We start from the raw sequence: 16,095 nt of genomic DNA, 5'->3' as shown, positions 1-16,095 counted from the left end.
CAACCAAATGGCCTGTGCTCGCTGTTTAGACATTGAAACAGCACCCACATCAACATATCTCCAGAGATTTTGCCATCTCTGGCTTTATCATGAGGACTTTAACAGCTCCTCTTTCTTACACAACAAGTACAAACACTTGTCATGCTGTCTACCCCCTCCCTCCCTTCCTTGCATCTTCCCATCTTCTCTTCCTCCCTACTCCTATGCCTCCTTTCTCTTTTCATAACTCAAGCAATGTAGTTTATTTCTGAATGGCTCTTTTTTATTTATCTGTACTTTCTTTGGGGGTAAAATAAAACATTCACCCTAATTTCTTCTGAAATCATTGACTAGTAGAATAAATATACTTACTGGAAAGAAGCTCAGAGTTTTGCACTTTCAGTCTTGCGCAAGCCATCCGTACCACATGGAGACAGGAGAGGAGGCCAGATCATGTCCCTTTAAACACCTTTGTGAATAGAGGGTATTCTTGCTCGGGATTAGGACTTTAGACCTTCACGCACACGGTGTACTGTATAGGAGAGTTCTCCAGTTATTCCCAAGTTGACTTTGACACATGGTGACAGCATGTACTTCAGAGTGGAATGGAGTGCATAGGATCTTCAATGGTTGACTTTTCTAAATCAGATCAGCAGGCTTTTCTATCCAGCACTATCGCTTGTACTCAATCTCCCACAGCTTGCTCAGCAGGAAAGTTTGTTATTACTACTAGGATTCCAGTTCATACATGCTTTATGAAACATATTTAAACATGTTTCTGTGATCAGTGGATGGCTGCAGACAAGTTTTCGCAGAATATACTGAACTTCGTCCCATTGAGGGGCCTTAAAAAAAAAGTCCACTCAAAAGAGTAACCTCTGAGGGGACCTTCTGGGTCAATTCAAGGCAGAGGGCTCAGCTCTGAAGTGACGGTCCAGGAAATCTTGGTAGATTTCTCTAAGGTGGCAGAAGAATATCACAGTCTCATTATGAAAACATTTAAAACATTGATAATTGCTTTGGTGAGAAAAAGACCAAAGTTGTACAGAGGAGATTTTTTTCTCCCTCATAACAATGTACTTGCTCATATTTCAAGGGTAGCAAGAGCTGGCCTACAATAATTTCTTGGGGAAACCTTACCCATCCACCCTCTAGTCCTGATCTTACACCTTCAGACATCTTACTATTTCTCCAACCCAAAGAACATTAAAAGGAACAAGATTTGAGGCTCTCGAGGATGTCAAAACAGATATTTTGACAAGGTATCCATCAAAAAGCAAAGGATTCTTCTGGGAAGAAGAATATCGAGATGGAAATCTGGCCATCCGAAGGGCAGGGGCCTGGGCAGAGCATGTGTCATGAAACACTAGCTTCACATTTTGATCTTTTTATTTAATAAAGGTTTCTATGGTTTTGTAGCACTCTTTCTGTCTTACTCTCAGTATTTCTGAAACAGAGCCAGGCCGTTACAGTTAGAGTGCGGAGAAGAGAGATGCTCTATGAGGACCAAATCCAGTCTTAGTGATGAACAGGTTGCTTGTAGACAAGGTTGTGGAGCTGATTGAAAGGCACAATGGGGAGGAAAAAATCAAGATGCAGAGCCAGAAACTTACTCTTTTCTCTGACTTTCACTAGAAGTTTGACTACTGCTGCTGCCATTGTTACTTGCTATGAATCCCACTTGCAGCGCACGCATACTTGCAAAGCAGAAGCGATCCCTGGGGTTTTCAAGGCTGTACACTTTTATAAGCCGATCGCCAGGCCTTTCTTTGGAGGTTCGTCTCGGCAGTTTCAAACTACCAACCTTTTGGTTAGTAATTGAACACTTGACTCTTTGTGCTACCCAGAGACTCCTAAGGGGATGGCAAGATCGATGTAAAGTGTGTGCAAAGGCATTTAGCTGTGTCGACCATAACAAACTGTAGATAGCCTTGAGATATGGGAATCCCAGAACACTTCATTGTGCTCACGTAGAATCAAAATGTGAATCAAGAGGCAGTTGTGTGAATTGAACAAGGTACTATTACATGGTTCAAAATAATAAAAAATTTTAAAAGGTGTGTGTCAGGGTTGTATCCTCTCACCATACTGATTCAGTCTGCGTGCTGAATGAATAATTAGAGAACCTGGATGATATGAAGAAGAACATGGCATAAGGATTGGAGGAAGGCTTATGAACCACCTTCAATATGCAGGTGACACAATATGCAGATGAGGAGAACTTGAAGCACTTGCTGATGAAGATCAAAAGATCAAGAATTTCAGCCTTTTGTATGGATGACAACTCAATGTCAATATAAGCCAAATCCTCACAACTGGACCCATAGGTAATCTCGTGATCGACAGAGAACAGATTGAAGTTGCCCAGGATCTCATCTTGCTTGGATTCACAATCAATGCTCACGACAGCAGCAGTCAAGAAATCAGAAGACAAATTGCATTGGGTAAATCTGCTGGATAAGACCACCTTAAAGTATTGAAGGTCAAGGATGTTACTTTGAAGACTAAGATGCACCTGGCCCAAGCCACGTTTTTTTCAATAGCCTCCTACGCATGTGCAAGTTGTACACTGACTAAGGAGGACCAAAGAGAGTTGATGCATTTGAATCATGCTTCTGGCAAAGGATATCGAAAGTACCACGCATGGGCTTCCCAAAGACACCTTGCCAAGTCTGTCAGGGAGCCCACATGCAACCCACATGCTCTTTAGAGGCAAGGATGGAAAGACTTCATCTCACATACTTTGGGTATATTGTCAGCAGAGACCGTTCCCTGGAGAAAGACATCATGCTGGGTGAAGCGGAGTCTCAGCGAAAAAGAGGAAGGCTCTTGATTGGATGGGTCAGCACAGGGCCTGCAACAATGTGCTCAAACATGAAAACAATTGTGAGGAGGGCACAGGACCAGGTAATGTTTCATTCTGTCGGAGGGAGAGTTGCTGTGTGTCGGACTCAACTGGAAGGCACCCTACAACAACAACGACTCACTCTCCAGTCACATTATGGATTCCCTGAGATTCCCGTAGGGGGACCAGAGATCTTTCTGCTCCTTCAGTGAGATGAAACCCTCAAGTGACAGTTCAGAGGTGGAACAAGACCTAGAGATGGAGATTACAGTGGAAGGAGAGTGCATGGAGGCAGAGTATGGCTGGGAGATAAGATAAAAAACTAACACCTTATGCAAAAACAAGAAAGAAAAGAAATGAGCTGGGAGCAGGGGCTTCAGGTAGCCTCAGGCTGGACCTCTTCGTCATCACTGCATGAGGCTGTTTCTTGCATCCCGGGCACGGGCTCCTTGTCACTGAGCTGTATTTTCTGTATGCACAGATCTTTGCATTTAAGAATCAGTATTTGAACCATAATAATGCTTTTTTTTTGAGTTATGTTATTACATTTATGTAATGGTGAGCTGAATGTCATCAATTCATTCCTAGACAGGGGAGGTATTAATACTGAATGTGATTCTGGTCTCTTATTTATGACCACTTTTCTTTTAACTCCACACTCGAGTTAAACTCAGCTCTGCATCTCAAGTATAGACTGGGAATCTGAGAGCTTAATTTATTCCCTTCATCAGAATCGGGGGTATTTAGACAATAGTTGCCTTTCCGTGCAGCATTTAACCACGTGGCCATCCTCTGGCAGCTCTCTTCTTTTTCGTTTCTTGCCTTTCTTTGGGTTTTTAACAGCTCACTCGGGGCATTGCCAATTATTTATGACAAACTTCTTCTTGTAAGATCGAGTTGGAAAACCCGTTCCTATGGAAACTGCTGTTTTCAAACAGGATGGTTCCAACTTCAAAACAATATCATCAAATATGCAACAGCACATAGATCTTTCTGTGGCAAGCCTATTCCAAAGATTTGTGAAACCAAATCTGAGAATGCAAAATAAAAAAGAGAACAAGATAACCTAAGAGTAACACAGCTGATTGAGTGGGTGATGAGGTGATGATTATCAAAAGGAACCTCCTGGGAAGTAGTTTGACTTGGTAAATTTGGGAAGGTCTTGTGAGCAAAGAGCATACACTTCAGAATCCTGCTTAGGGGAGACCTGTGACCATACTGGCATGAATTAGACATAACAGAGAATGATTAGACCTGAGATTTTAACATTTCCAGGTTTGCAGTCTACTCTTTGACACTAAATTCCTACCGAAATATGTGTGTACAAAGCCTCATCACTAGCAACACAGGACCGGGGTGCTACTTTTTATAACTAGAGTACTTATTAGCTCATCACCCAGTAATAGTTTATTTTCTTTGTCCTACTTTTTATTCATTTCAATGACAAGAAAATGAAGGACAGTGTTACTCCTGAGCAATACTTCTTCTGGAGAGTCCTGTTAATCAGGTAACTAAGGCAAAAATCACTCTCTCTCCTTGACTGATATTTTTTCCCTTTGTTTGTTGAGAGACAGTCATTTTGTCCCACTGCATTCAAAACCAAATTTTGCTCGTTACCATGGCAATATTTTTTATGTCAGCATCAGTCTAATGTTCCATCATGACCTATTATGATATAGCTTGGATTTGTTGTCCATCACGCATACTTGAGAAAGACAAAGGAAGAGGAGAGGGAGAGAGCAGGAGCAAGAAAGAGAGAGAGAGAGAAAGAAAATCATTTTATTGCACAAAAATGATTCTAGATAATTTCAAGGCAGTGCATTGTGTTGAGAAGGGCAAAGCGTTCTTTTAATCTCAATATTCAATTGTAATGCAATGTAAATTCAGGTGCAGATTATTAGTTCACTCGGCTGCCAACATGTGTGCCTTGATTTTAAGCCAAGAAGTCTCTGAGATGTGTATCAATACCTAGAGGAAAAAATTCAAATGTTCAGATTAAAGATGAGCTTTTAGAGTCCCTGCTGAGAGGTTCACACTTCGTGCCTTTAGCTTGCTCCCTCCAGCATCTGATTCAGGACGGCAGCATATCCTTTACTGTGCATCTCTCTGAGTAAGACCTAGAAACATGGGGCTCCTGGGAGGTAAGTGGTACAAAACGGAAAGCAAAACTCTTCACCTGTATCCAGATTCCTGTTCAAAAGACAGCATCCAGGTTGTGAATGGGAGTCTGGTTACACATAGAGTAAGTTTAGTATTTTGGGGGACCTTGATCTTAAATTTTTCATTGTCAATCACTTTTTTTGAAGTAAATACTTTTCTTGGGGGCTCTACAGCCCTTATCACAATCCAAACATTCATCCACTGTGTCAAGCACATTTGAACATATGTTGCCATCATCATTTTCAAAGCGTTTTCTTTCTACTTGAGCCCATGATATCAGCTCCTCATTTTTCCCTCCCTCCCCACCCTCCCTCCCTCATGAACCCTTGATAAATTATAAATTATCATTTTCGTATCTTACATCATCTGCTGTCTCCCTTTACCACTTTTCTTTTGTTTGTCCCCCTGGGAGAGGGTTATATGTTGATCCTTGTGATCAATCCCCCCTTTCTCCCCCAACCCTCCCCTAATCCTCCTGGTATCTATCTCTATTCTCATTATTGGTCCTGAGGGGTTTATCTGTCCTGGATCCCCTGTGTTGAGGGCTCATATCTGTAGCAGTGTATCTGTTCTGGTCTAGTCAGATTTGTAAGGTAGAATTGAGGTCATGATATTGGCGGGGGCAGGGGGTGGGGGGACAGAAGCATTAAAGAACTAGAGGAAAGTTGTATGTTTCATCAGTGCTATACTGCACCCTGACTGGCTCGTCTCTTCCTTGTGACCCTTCTGTAAGGGGATGTCCAGTTGTCTAGAGATGGGCATTGGGTCTGCATTCCATGTCCACACCCCCTCCCCATTCACATTGGTACGATATTGTTCTGGGTCTTAGATGCAGGATACCTGATCCCATCGACAGCTCATGATAACACAGGCTGGTGTGCTTTTTGCTTATGGGCTTTTTTGTTTCTCAGCTAGATGGCCACTTGTTTATCTTCAAGCCTTTAAGACCCCAGATGCTATATCTTTCGATAGCCAGGCACCATCAGCTTTCTTCACCACATCTGCTTATGCACCCATTTTTCTTCAGCGATTGTGTTGAGAAGGTGAGCACCACAGAATGTGGGATTATTAGAACAAAGTGTTCTTGTGTTGAGGGAGTACTTGAATCAAGGCCCAATATCTGTCAGCTACCTTAATACTTAACATATAAATATAAGTATATAGAACTATTTCTCTATCATTATATATGAATATATTTACATATGTACATGCCTGTATTTAGACTTCTATAAATTCCCCTTGCCTCCTAGTTCTTTCCTCTATTTCCTTTCACTTTCTCTTTGCCCCACTATCATGTTTCGGCTGTTCAGTAATCCCTAGCTGTTACATTGCCCCTGATTAAACCCCGCTAGGCACCCCACGCCCTTCTCTTCATTGATTTTAGTTCACTTGTTGTTCCCTTGTCCCTGGGTAGGTTGATTTCCCCCTTCCTTTCTCCCATCTACCCTTCTCCTGTGTCCTCCTTCTCTGAATTGTTTATCCTGACTATCTTATCTAGATAGACATTCAGGGACATTAATAAGTGCAAAAGCAAAGCAAAACCAAACAAAACAACAAAGGTAGCCAAAACCAACATCAACAAAAAACCCCAAACAAACAAACAAACAAACAAACAAAAAATAACAACAACAAAAAGAAGGCCAATGACAAAAAAGGAAAAGCCTATAAATAGTTCCAGGTCTGTTTTGGTCAATCACTTCTTAAGGACTTCTATGGAGTTCCCATCTCCCTCAAGAGGAACAGTATTTGAGATGATTTGTAAAATTTATAATATAAAATAATGATATTTTATATCAGCTGCAGATATTATCCACCCCGTGATTTCAATTGTCCCTTGAGAAATGTAAAAGATTTTATTCATTTTATGTATAGGATGGGAAGATACATAAACAGGCACGAGTTTATGTGTCTTATCAAAATTTTGATTATATATTTTAAATATCTAAAAATGCTTCTTGTCAGTTGTAATTGAGTTGATTCAAACTCATGGTGACCTTATTTGACAAAGTGGAACTGTGATCTCCATGGAATTTTCAGAACTGTGGCCTTTTTGGAAGTAGATTGTTAGGCTTTTCTTTAGAAGTAGCTCTGAGTGGATTTGAACTTTGAACCCTTTTGTTAATAGTCTAGCATTTACCCATTTGTGCCACCCACGTCCTCTAAAATGCTTTTTAAAAATGAAAATAATAACAGAGGTTTCTTAGGGGGATCGATTTGAATTGTGTTGCTGAAGAACAATACGGAGAGTACCAGGGACTACTAAAAGGGCAAACCAATCTGTCATGGAAGAAGTACAGCCAGAGAGCTCCTTAGAAGGAAGAATGGCCATCTAACCTTATATACTCTGGACACGTGAGGAGAGGACATCATGTTTGGTAATGCGAAGGGGCAGTGAAAAGAGGAAGGTCCCCAAGGAGATGGCTTGACATGGCGGCTGCAACATGGGCTCACGCACTGGGACAGTTGGGAGGATGGCGCAGGACCGGCAGTGTTTCAGTCTGTTGTGGATAGAGTCCCTATGGTTGGAACATAACAACAACAGGGATGATAATGAAAAATGAAAAGTTGAGGAAATCTTGTTTTCATGCAAGTCCCATAAACAGTCACAGGTCAACTGGCTTGATCGGTTTTCACAGGTAGTTAGTGGCACCAACAGCTCCTGTTCTCAAATCTCTCAATGTCCTCACATAATTTCTGTATTTATTGTGCATGTACTTAACATTTGTCTGCTTTGTGCAAGCCTTGAAGTATTAAAATGAAAATGACATGGTTCCTAATATCAAGGAGGCTGAAAAAAAAACTGATGGCCATAGAACAATTGTGTAAGGTCATGATAGCAGTTAGAACCCTTTCTCTACCACCTCTGCTATTGTTCATGTAGAGTACTCACTTGACTTTGATTTGTTGAAAGTAAGCTATGACAATAATATGGCTGGAGTCTATAATAAAGTCAGAATGAACTAATTAAATTCACAATATGATTAATTTATAATATATTTCACATTTCTATGACCTTGATATTTGTTTTCTCAGGCCAACTTGATTTTTGCGGAAATAGACTATGTACTTCATTTTCACTTGGTTACCAAAAGCATTAGCCTTAGGATTAGACAAACTGGACTGAATTCCCTGGGTTTTGTCTACCTTAGACAGATAGTAGCCCATATGTCTGATATTAGCCCATGAATTCCTCTTCAGACTCATGCAGCACATGCGATGATGCAAAATTCAGGAAGATCACAGGGCTGTGGGTGCAAGGTCTTGTGGAACCAATGCCGGTGGAAGCATCTTAACACTAGTGTGAGTCTCTGTGTAGCTCCTCCAGCTCTCTTGGGTATGATTCCTCAACAGCAAGGTGAAGCACAGAGAGAGAGTCTCTCGCAGCACTCAGTAAGTCTGCCTGGCTTGTCCACAGGATGACAAAGGGAAAGGAGAGAGTATATCCTGCCTCCTGAGAGGAAGAGAGGAAATTCCCAGAATCCTCATGCGAAAATCATGTCCACAGTCATCATCAGACTGTGACCTGATTGACAGGCTAGACTCCACCCCTTCACTCTTAATATCCTCAAGTTGACATGAGAGTATGTAACTACCACAGGGTGCATAGTTGGCTTTCTCTGGCTGCTCTTAAAATTAGAGACAGCAGCAAAGATGAGGCAGTCTGGCATTTCCAACCACCAAAGTCCTCACCATTATGGGACAATTGCTGCAGATGTTGTGGTTTGTCTTTCTGGGTTTGTTGATGCAGTGGCCTGGGCCCAAACTCTACTGTCACATATAAACTATTTGTAAATTCAACCTTGCACAATCCCCTGATGATAGGCCCAGTAGTTTTCAGGAACTTTAAAAAATATGAATAAAACTTCCTTGGACACTGAGGAAATGAGTCAGATCAGGTTAAAGAAAAGAAAGGCTAAGCCTGGGTATTGCAATGAATCTGGGAACAATGACATAAATTTCCTGGGCTGTCTGGAACTTGTACAACTTTCTCACATCTATTTCCCCCAGGGTGATTAAAACTAAAAGTTTTAAAAAAGGAGCGAAAAGAAGATTGCATGTACTTGTTTCCCACAATAGCTACAAAGGAGTAGGTAAGATGTTTGTATGATTGTTTACAGCAACCCCGTGGATGGCAGGAAGGAGGACAGCAGGATATTTTGGGTTGGATTTAAAAGCTGGCCAAATCCTTGGAACCCAGGTCCAGAAATTATGGAAGAGGTGGGAGGAAAAAGCATTTCCCGTTGAAGACCTGTTTTATATCAAGTAAGGTGTCAGGACTTAAGAAACATCTCACTTAGTCCAAACAGCTCACTAGCCCCTAAACAAACTTCAAGGTAATATGAATCCCATTTTATAGATAGGAAAAAAATGGGACCTAATGATATAAATGATTCCAATTTACAGAGATTATAAATGCAGACACAGAAATGGTTGTTTGCACTTGTCCAGTAGGCGCTAAATCATGCCAGCCCCTTGTCAATAGAATAAAACCCTGCTTGGTCTGCCACAATCCTCAATATTTGCATTCTGAAGTCCATTGTAGTCTTTTGTGTAGCATCCCTTCCAACCTAGGGGACTAATCATTCATTATTTTATATATAATATTTTGCTGCAATTTAGAGGATCTTCAACGGCTAATTTTTGGAAGTAGATTATCAGACCTTCCTTCCTAGACTGTCCTGCTCGGAAAGCTCGGCTGGAACCTGTCCACAGAAGCTGACCCTGTTTGCATTTGGAATTCCAGTGGCGTAGCTTCGAGTGTCAAAGCAACGTGGTAGTTACTCCAGTATTACAGACTGACAGATGCACAATAGCTATGAAAATCTACATTAATATTCATTTACAATTTTAGGAGTATCTTTTGTTTTTTTTTAAGGAAAAGATAAGTTGCAAATAATGTTTCTTTTAAAAAATGTATTCTACGCATCTCATGAAAGACTCACTATGTGACAAGAATTATTAACTCTCTGCTCCACCAGAAGGCCTGTTGAACTCCTGAACTCAAATGGCTTACCTTAGTGTTTCTACCATGTTAAACCAGAATTTCAAGATTTTCACTCATTGAAATCAAGCTTTGGTAATCAAAGATCACCTTAATCAGACTTCAAAATCTCAATAAATCAGATCTTATTCTCCCCCCTTTGAGACTCTGGCTTTGCTGCATTATCAGTCTCCTCTCACAGTAAGAGGAGCCTGGTGGGGTCGGTGGCTACACTTTGGACCATGCACCACAAGTATGCAGTTGGAAGCCACCAGCTTCTCCTTGGGTGACAGATGGGGCTTTCTATACCCATAAAGCGTTACAGTCTTGGAAACCCACACAGGCAAGTCTACCCTTTCTACAGTGTCACTGAGCCACCATCAACCCAATGACAATGAGTTGAGTTTTTTTTACAACAGTGAACAATAAGTACCTCTTGGTTTTATCTCTTTCTTCTGGAAATTGGAATTCAGAGTCATTTAATGTGATTATGAAGCTAAAATTACAAGTCTTCTCGCCAGTCTTTATTGATGACCTTTTTTTTTTTGGCTATCATTGCCTTCTTTATTATTTGGATCTATTTATTTTTACCCAGATGGAGAGAAACATATTTGCATACACATACATGCAAAGTCAAGACCATCATCTGCATTTCACTGCATTTCAGGTAGGAAGAATTCACCTCATTTATCATTCTTGCTATGTAGATAAAGTCTTAAATAGCAATGCAATGTATTTATTTTACACAGATTCATCTAAAAAGAGGATAATTAAAAATGATATTTGATCTGTAATTTGATGTCTCTTATGGGACAGAACACTACAACATAGGGACATTCACATTATAGAGTGGTAAATCAATGAGATGGATCGATACAATAGTCTTTACAATAGATTCAAGCATACCAATGTTCATGGATATGCCAAGACTGGGCAACGCTTGGTTTTGTGATACATCAGGTTACGATGAATCAGAGCCTACTTGAAAGCAACTAACAATAACACTAACACACAGCTAGTCTTACTACAGTGAATCTTGTTGGTGTAGTTGTTAACTACTGGAACCCATCGGTTGTTCCATGGGGAAAGATGTGGCAGTCTGCGTCTATAAGGGACAGTTCTACCATATGAATTGGAATGCACTCAATGGAAATGTGTTTGTTGTCTGGTTTTAGCCTGGTTATTCATTCTGAGATGAAAAGTAAAGGTATAGACTGGAGTAAGTAAAGGAGAGGCGCGATGGGAGCAGAAAGTCTTTATGAAGAAACACCAGTTGATCTTTCAACATGGCTCACCAATTGTAGACGACTTGAAGATCCGATCAGGTAGGGTATAAAGAGCCCAGAAGACAGGTGAGCAAGGAGGGCAAGAGGAGGCACATTCACCATTTAAATGAATTTTCAAAATTTTATCAAGTTTGTGGACTAGCATCCATTGCTATTATCTGAAACCCTTGCTCTCAATAACAAGGAGTGGGAAATGGAGCAGGAGAAGTGTAGTTAAGTGAGAAACTATGGACAAATATTGTTGGGAATCATGAAAATACTGGGTGAGGAAAGGTTTTTAAAGGTTAAAGGTTTGTTGTTGTTGTTGTTGTTGAGTAAATTGAATGCATAAACCAAAGTAAATATTTCTATATTTCATTATAATCTGAAAAACTGGAGGCTGCCTATCTTTCCCAAATCAGACAAGTCTGACACAGCCTCCAGGAAACAGTGAGTTACACTTTGCAAGAAAGAAACAGAATTTCTCTCTCTAGGGGCTGCCATAAAGAGCCATGGTGAATCAGTATAACCAAATCTGAGCTATAACCAATTTCACATGGTGTATGTAGTTATGGTTGTAAAAGGCAGTTTATTTATGCTGAGAAATTAAGGTGAGAACATTATATATTTGGATGAAAGGAAATCAGTGGCACCTGTCAGGTAATGAGATTCTCATATCACCACCTTTTAAAGAAGCCATTGTGGGTACTCATCATCCAAACAGGAAGACAGGAATCTAGGTGTTATAAGGCAGGGCATTTCCCTTGGTGGCATGCAGTAGAGGTGGGGGCAGGGAGCAGCCTTCTCCAATTTGTAGTTGGAGAGGACTTGTTTCCTTAGAGTGATGAAACGGAACTGAATAATAAATGAAATCCAAATGTCAAACAGAATCGTAAGCTTTGAATCCCCTACTAGTTTAATCCTTAGAAATTGCAGGATTCTGAACTTGGAGTAAGTTATGGCATCAAATTCTCACCTACTCAATTTCTTCTTTCAGCATGAAATTACACAATTTGTTTGGAAAATTAGAGCAGTTTTATGTTAACGTACACGTTGACTATTGTGGGTTTGAGGATGACAAGCATTTTTATCCTGCTGTAATTTTGACTGTGATAATTATGTGAATTTTGAAGCTCTACAGACTTTTTCCTATCCCAACCCTTCATTTTCAAAATCAATATTTTATGAGACAAACAAGGCAGTAGACTAAAACATACCTGCTTAATAACCAAACAGGAATGCCATTTGACAAAGCCAATTTCACGATACATTTGGCATTTTAATAAGTAAAATAATTTTGGAGCATGTGATTCATTTCTATTCAGAATATTCAAGTCAGATATGTAATTTCTTCATGACAGAACTACTAATCTTAAACGATTACATCCTTTTTCAAAATTTTATTTTTGGCTTCATTCTCATTTTAAATCGTGAAAATTAATTACATGATTCAGCAACCCAAGCAACTTTCCAGCAGACACCAGCTTGGTTGTTTCATGACAACGTGGAGCTCCTTTAAAATTCTAAAAAGGAAGAACTCATATTTAGAAGTTTGTTTTTGATGCAGCGCAATTATAGAGTTTTCAGCCTAAAGAACAATATGAGCTCTTCGCTTGGGTTTTCTGCAGTATTTTTAAGGTTTATGGTTGACTTGGACACATTAATGTAGGTGGTGGTTATAAATCCAATGTCACATACCATAATTTCCTTCAATAAAGTAATGTGGGAAGCAAGCTGGGGAAACATTGCTTTACACCCCAGAGCATTTCGGGCGTATTCAATAACTATACTCCCAGAGGAAAGGGAGAAGGAAGTCAACTGGAGAGAAGCTAACAATTCAATTCAACTCAGTCATCCCAGGTATAATTACGGAGGTGAAGTCTAGTCAAACACTGTGAAAAGTATGAAAGTGAGTACCAGTAGGTGAGTGATCCCACGGCCTTTTCCCTTTTCTAATAAGACGCAGATTTTCCCTTTGAGACCCTCTTCTCCTTCATTAAGCAGTAGCCTTACGCTTGGGGACTGACCTCAACTCCCGTTTCAGAGACCAGGCTTAATCTGTCTGACCCAGGGATTGGCAAACTGTGTCTGTGAAAGGCTGGAGAAGAAGTACGTGAGGCTTTGTGAGCCTTCCTGTATCTGCTCTGAGTTCTCACCTGTGCTCCTGCAGCAGCCGAAAAGCAAAGCTGATCTCTTTCTCAGTCTCACTCCTGTGCGGTGGGAAGAGGTTTAAACCTGATCCAGTTATAACGTGTGGTCTTCCCCTAGTGCAAGGGATCCCTGGGAAAGATGATTCATCTGTAGGAAGCTCCAGGTTCCTAGCTCAGTTATTGTGAGATATTATATAATGTACCCCTACCCCGCCCCCCCATCACCCCCTGATGTGAAGGAAGAAGATAAGATTGCTACTAGCAGCCAACTTCAAACCACAAGGGAAGCCAGCTCGGAGGATGAAGTCAATACCCGGAGGACAGCGAGGCGAAAGGAGCTGAAGAGGCACAGCTATGTGGAACTCAAATCCTGCTTAAACCACGGATGGAGAGTGTTTTACTTTGGGATTTCTCAGTTGGATTGGCTTTGTTATATCAGGCAGCTGGAGTGAACTCTATGTTACAACTATGAGCTCACCACGAATGCTGTGTTGTTTCACAGGTAGAATGCCCATATAAAACATGCAAACCTACAATAGGCAGAAATGATGAAATTTTATTCTCATGTCTGGCATAGCAAGCTCATTCATGCAAACATCCTGTCATTTCCAGAAGTGAATTTTGGCCTCATTCAGCCTTATTCAATAGTCTGAAAATATTAGTTTTTGGTCCTATTTGTGTAATAAAGATATATACCATAATTAAGTAGTCATAGATAGAGTTTGAGAGTATGCCAATAATTAAAAAGCAAACATCTGAAACTCATTGCCAGTTCTAGGACAGTTGGTGACCAGGCCAGGAAGCAGTGGAGTTCCTTGTACCAAATGTTGCCCAGGCACATTGTGCTGAAGATGGATAGAGGGTTAGGCTGGGGGCTACACTGGAGCTATCATAACCCAAGCATCAGCTGGCTTCACAGACAGCAGGAGCTATTATCTGCACACAACTTGGCCCTGAGTGACAGGATGGTATAGGTGGGAGCATGTACTGCCCCTGTCAGTTGCATGGTCCCCAGAATCAAGACCCATCTTTTCTTAGAGCAGGGTACAAAAAACCCATATGCACTCATGACTCCCATGTGTACTCTTCCTGTTTTACCTGCAGCAGAAGATGCAAAGGACACAAGCGAGTCAGCTGGCCAATGTACTGTATATACTCGAGGATAAGCTGACCCGAATATCAGCAGAGGCACCTACTTTTACCACAAAAGCTGCATGAAAAATGTGCTGAAAAACTTGGCTTATACTAGAGTATATATGGTATGTGGTTGTTGCTCTGTGGCTTTGCCTGCCTGAGTGGCCTCTCCGGCCCTGGGTATGAAGACATGGGCATTTCATGGGTTGGGACCAGCTCTTTTTTGAGGGCTACTTCTGATGTGGTAACAGTGATTGTTTTCCTGCACCGGAGAATGTAGTTTGCAGAGCAGAGAAGGAATCCTGCCAGGAGAGGGGTTGCGGCTGGGCACCAAACCTCTGCATCAATAGGCACCCAATCAAAGACAACACTAAATGGGCTAAAAGGGGAAAAAGGAAATGAAGAAATTGAAGCCATTACAATAAAATGTATACTGGTATAGGGTGCTTACAAACATAAAATGAAAGTGGAAAGGGTTATATTCTTTGCAAAGATGTATAACACACAATATTTGCCTGGAAATATGTCACATATTTCTCTACCTTATAGAAGTGAGTCCCTCGGTGCTACACAACGTTAATGTGTTTGGCTGTTAACCAAAAGTTGGAAAGTTAAGATGGTGCCTTTAAAGAAAGCTCTAAAAATTCTCTACAGAAAAATCAACTATTGGTAACAATATGGAGCAATTATTTTACTCAGATACACAACTAGCTGTAAATAGGACTTAACTTTACAGGATTTTTGTTTCTATTGTTAATGTATTTAATCAATATATAAAAATTGCATTATATATCTCTATATTGCTATCCTTATCATATAGGAATATGATAACCTGGGAGGACAGAGTGGAGCAGTTCCACATTGTTTCTAGGGCTGTAATATCTAGAGAAGCAGAGTTGCCACGGTTCTCCTGTAGAGCAGCTAGTAGGTTGGAACTTCTGGCCAGCTGTCTTTGACCACTGTCTCACCAGCGCACCTTGCTAAAACATGGGGTAAAATAGTACAAATGTGGGTAAAAATTGCTCAGTAATGAGAATCATAATTGATCTGAAATTCTGCAAAAAGTTTTATTAAATGATGACATTTGAGGCAAATCTTTTAGATTAGACTTTTCATAGCAGAGATGGAAGATAGGATTTAGCCGGATAAAATGTTCATAGGTGGAAAATAGTGGGTTGAATCTGTGAACAGTCAAATACTATACAGGCAGTCTCTGGATTATGAATGCCTGACTTATGGGAAACTCAAGCAGGCCTCGAACTAATTCAAATCGGTTCTGTCATGGCTGGTAAAGGAAAACAGGAACACTCTAGAACTTTTACGTTTTGAATGCTTCATTGCAGAAATCAGAATGAGCAAAATGATGGGTATGTGTCCTAATTGGTGGACTTGGAAGAGGTGTGGTGAGCCCTTTCAGGAACCTGATGCATGACATTGGATTACTGTCAAACACACTGTGATAGGTACATTTTTTGCGCCAACTTGGCAAATAAACACATGTGGGATTAATACGGTTGCAGTTTAAGGGCAGAGATAAATGGCACAGCGAGCCTCACCTTTCTGTCTCTTGCTCTCTGAGGA

This window comes from Echinops telfairi, unplaced genomic scaffold, assembly GCF_000313985.2.
Source record: "Echinops telfairi isolate 266 unplaced genomic scaffold, ASM31398v2 ScPeMD7_10;HRSCAF=50, whole genome shotgun sequence".
NCBI lineage: Eukaryota > Metazoa > Chordata > Mammalia > Afrosoricida > Tenrecidae > Echinops > Echinops telfairi.
This window is presented reverse-complemented; position numbering follows the sequence as displayed.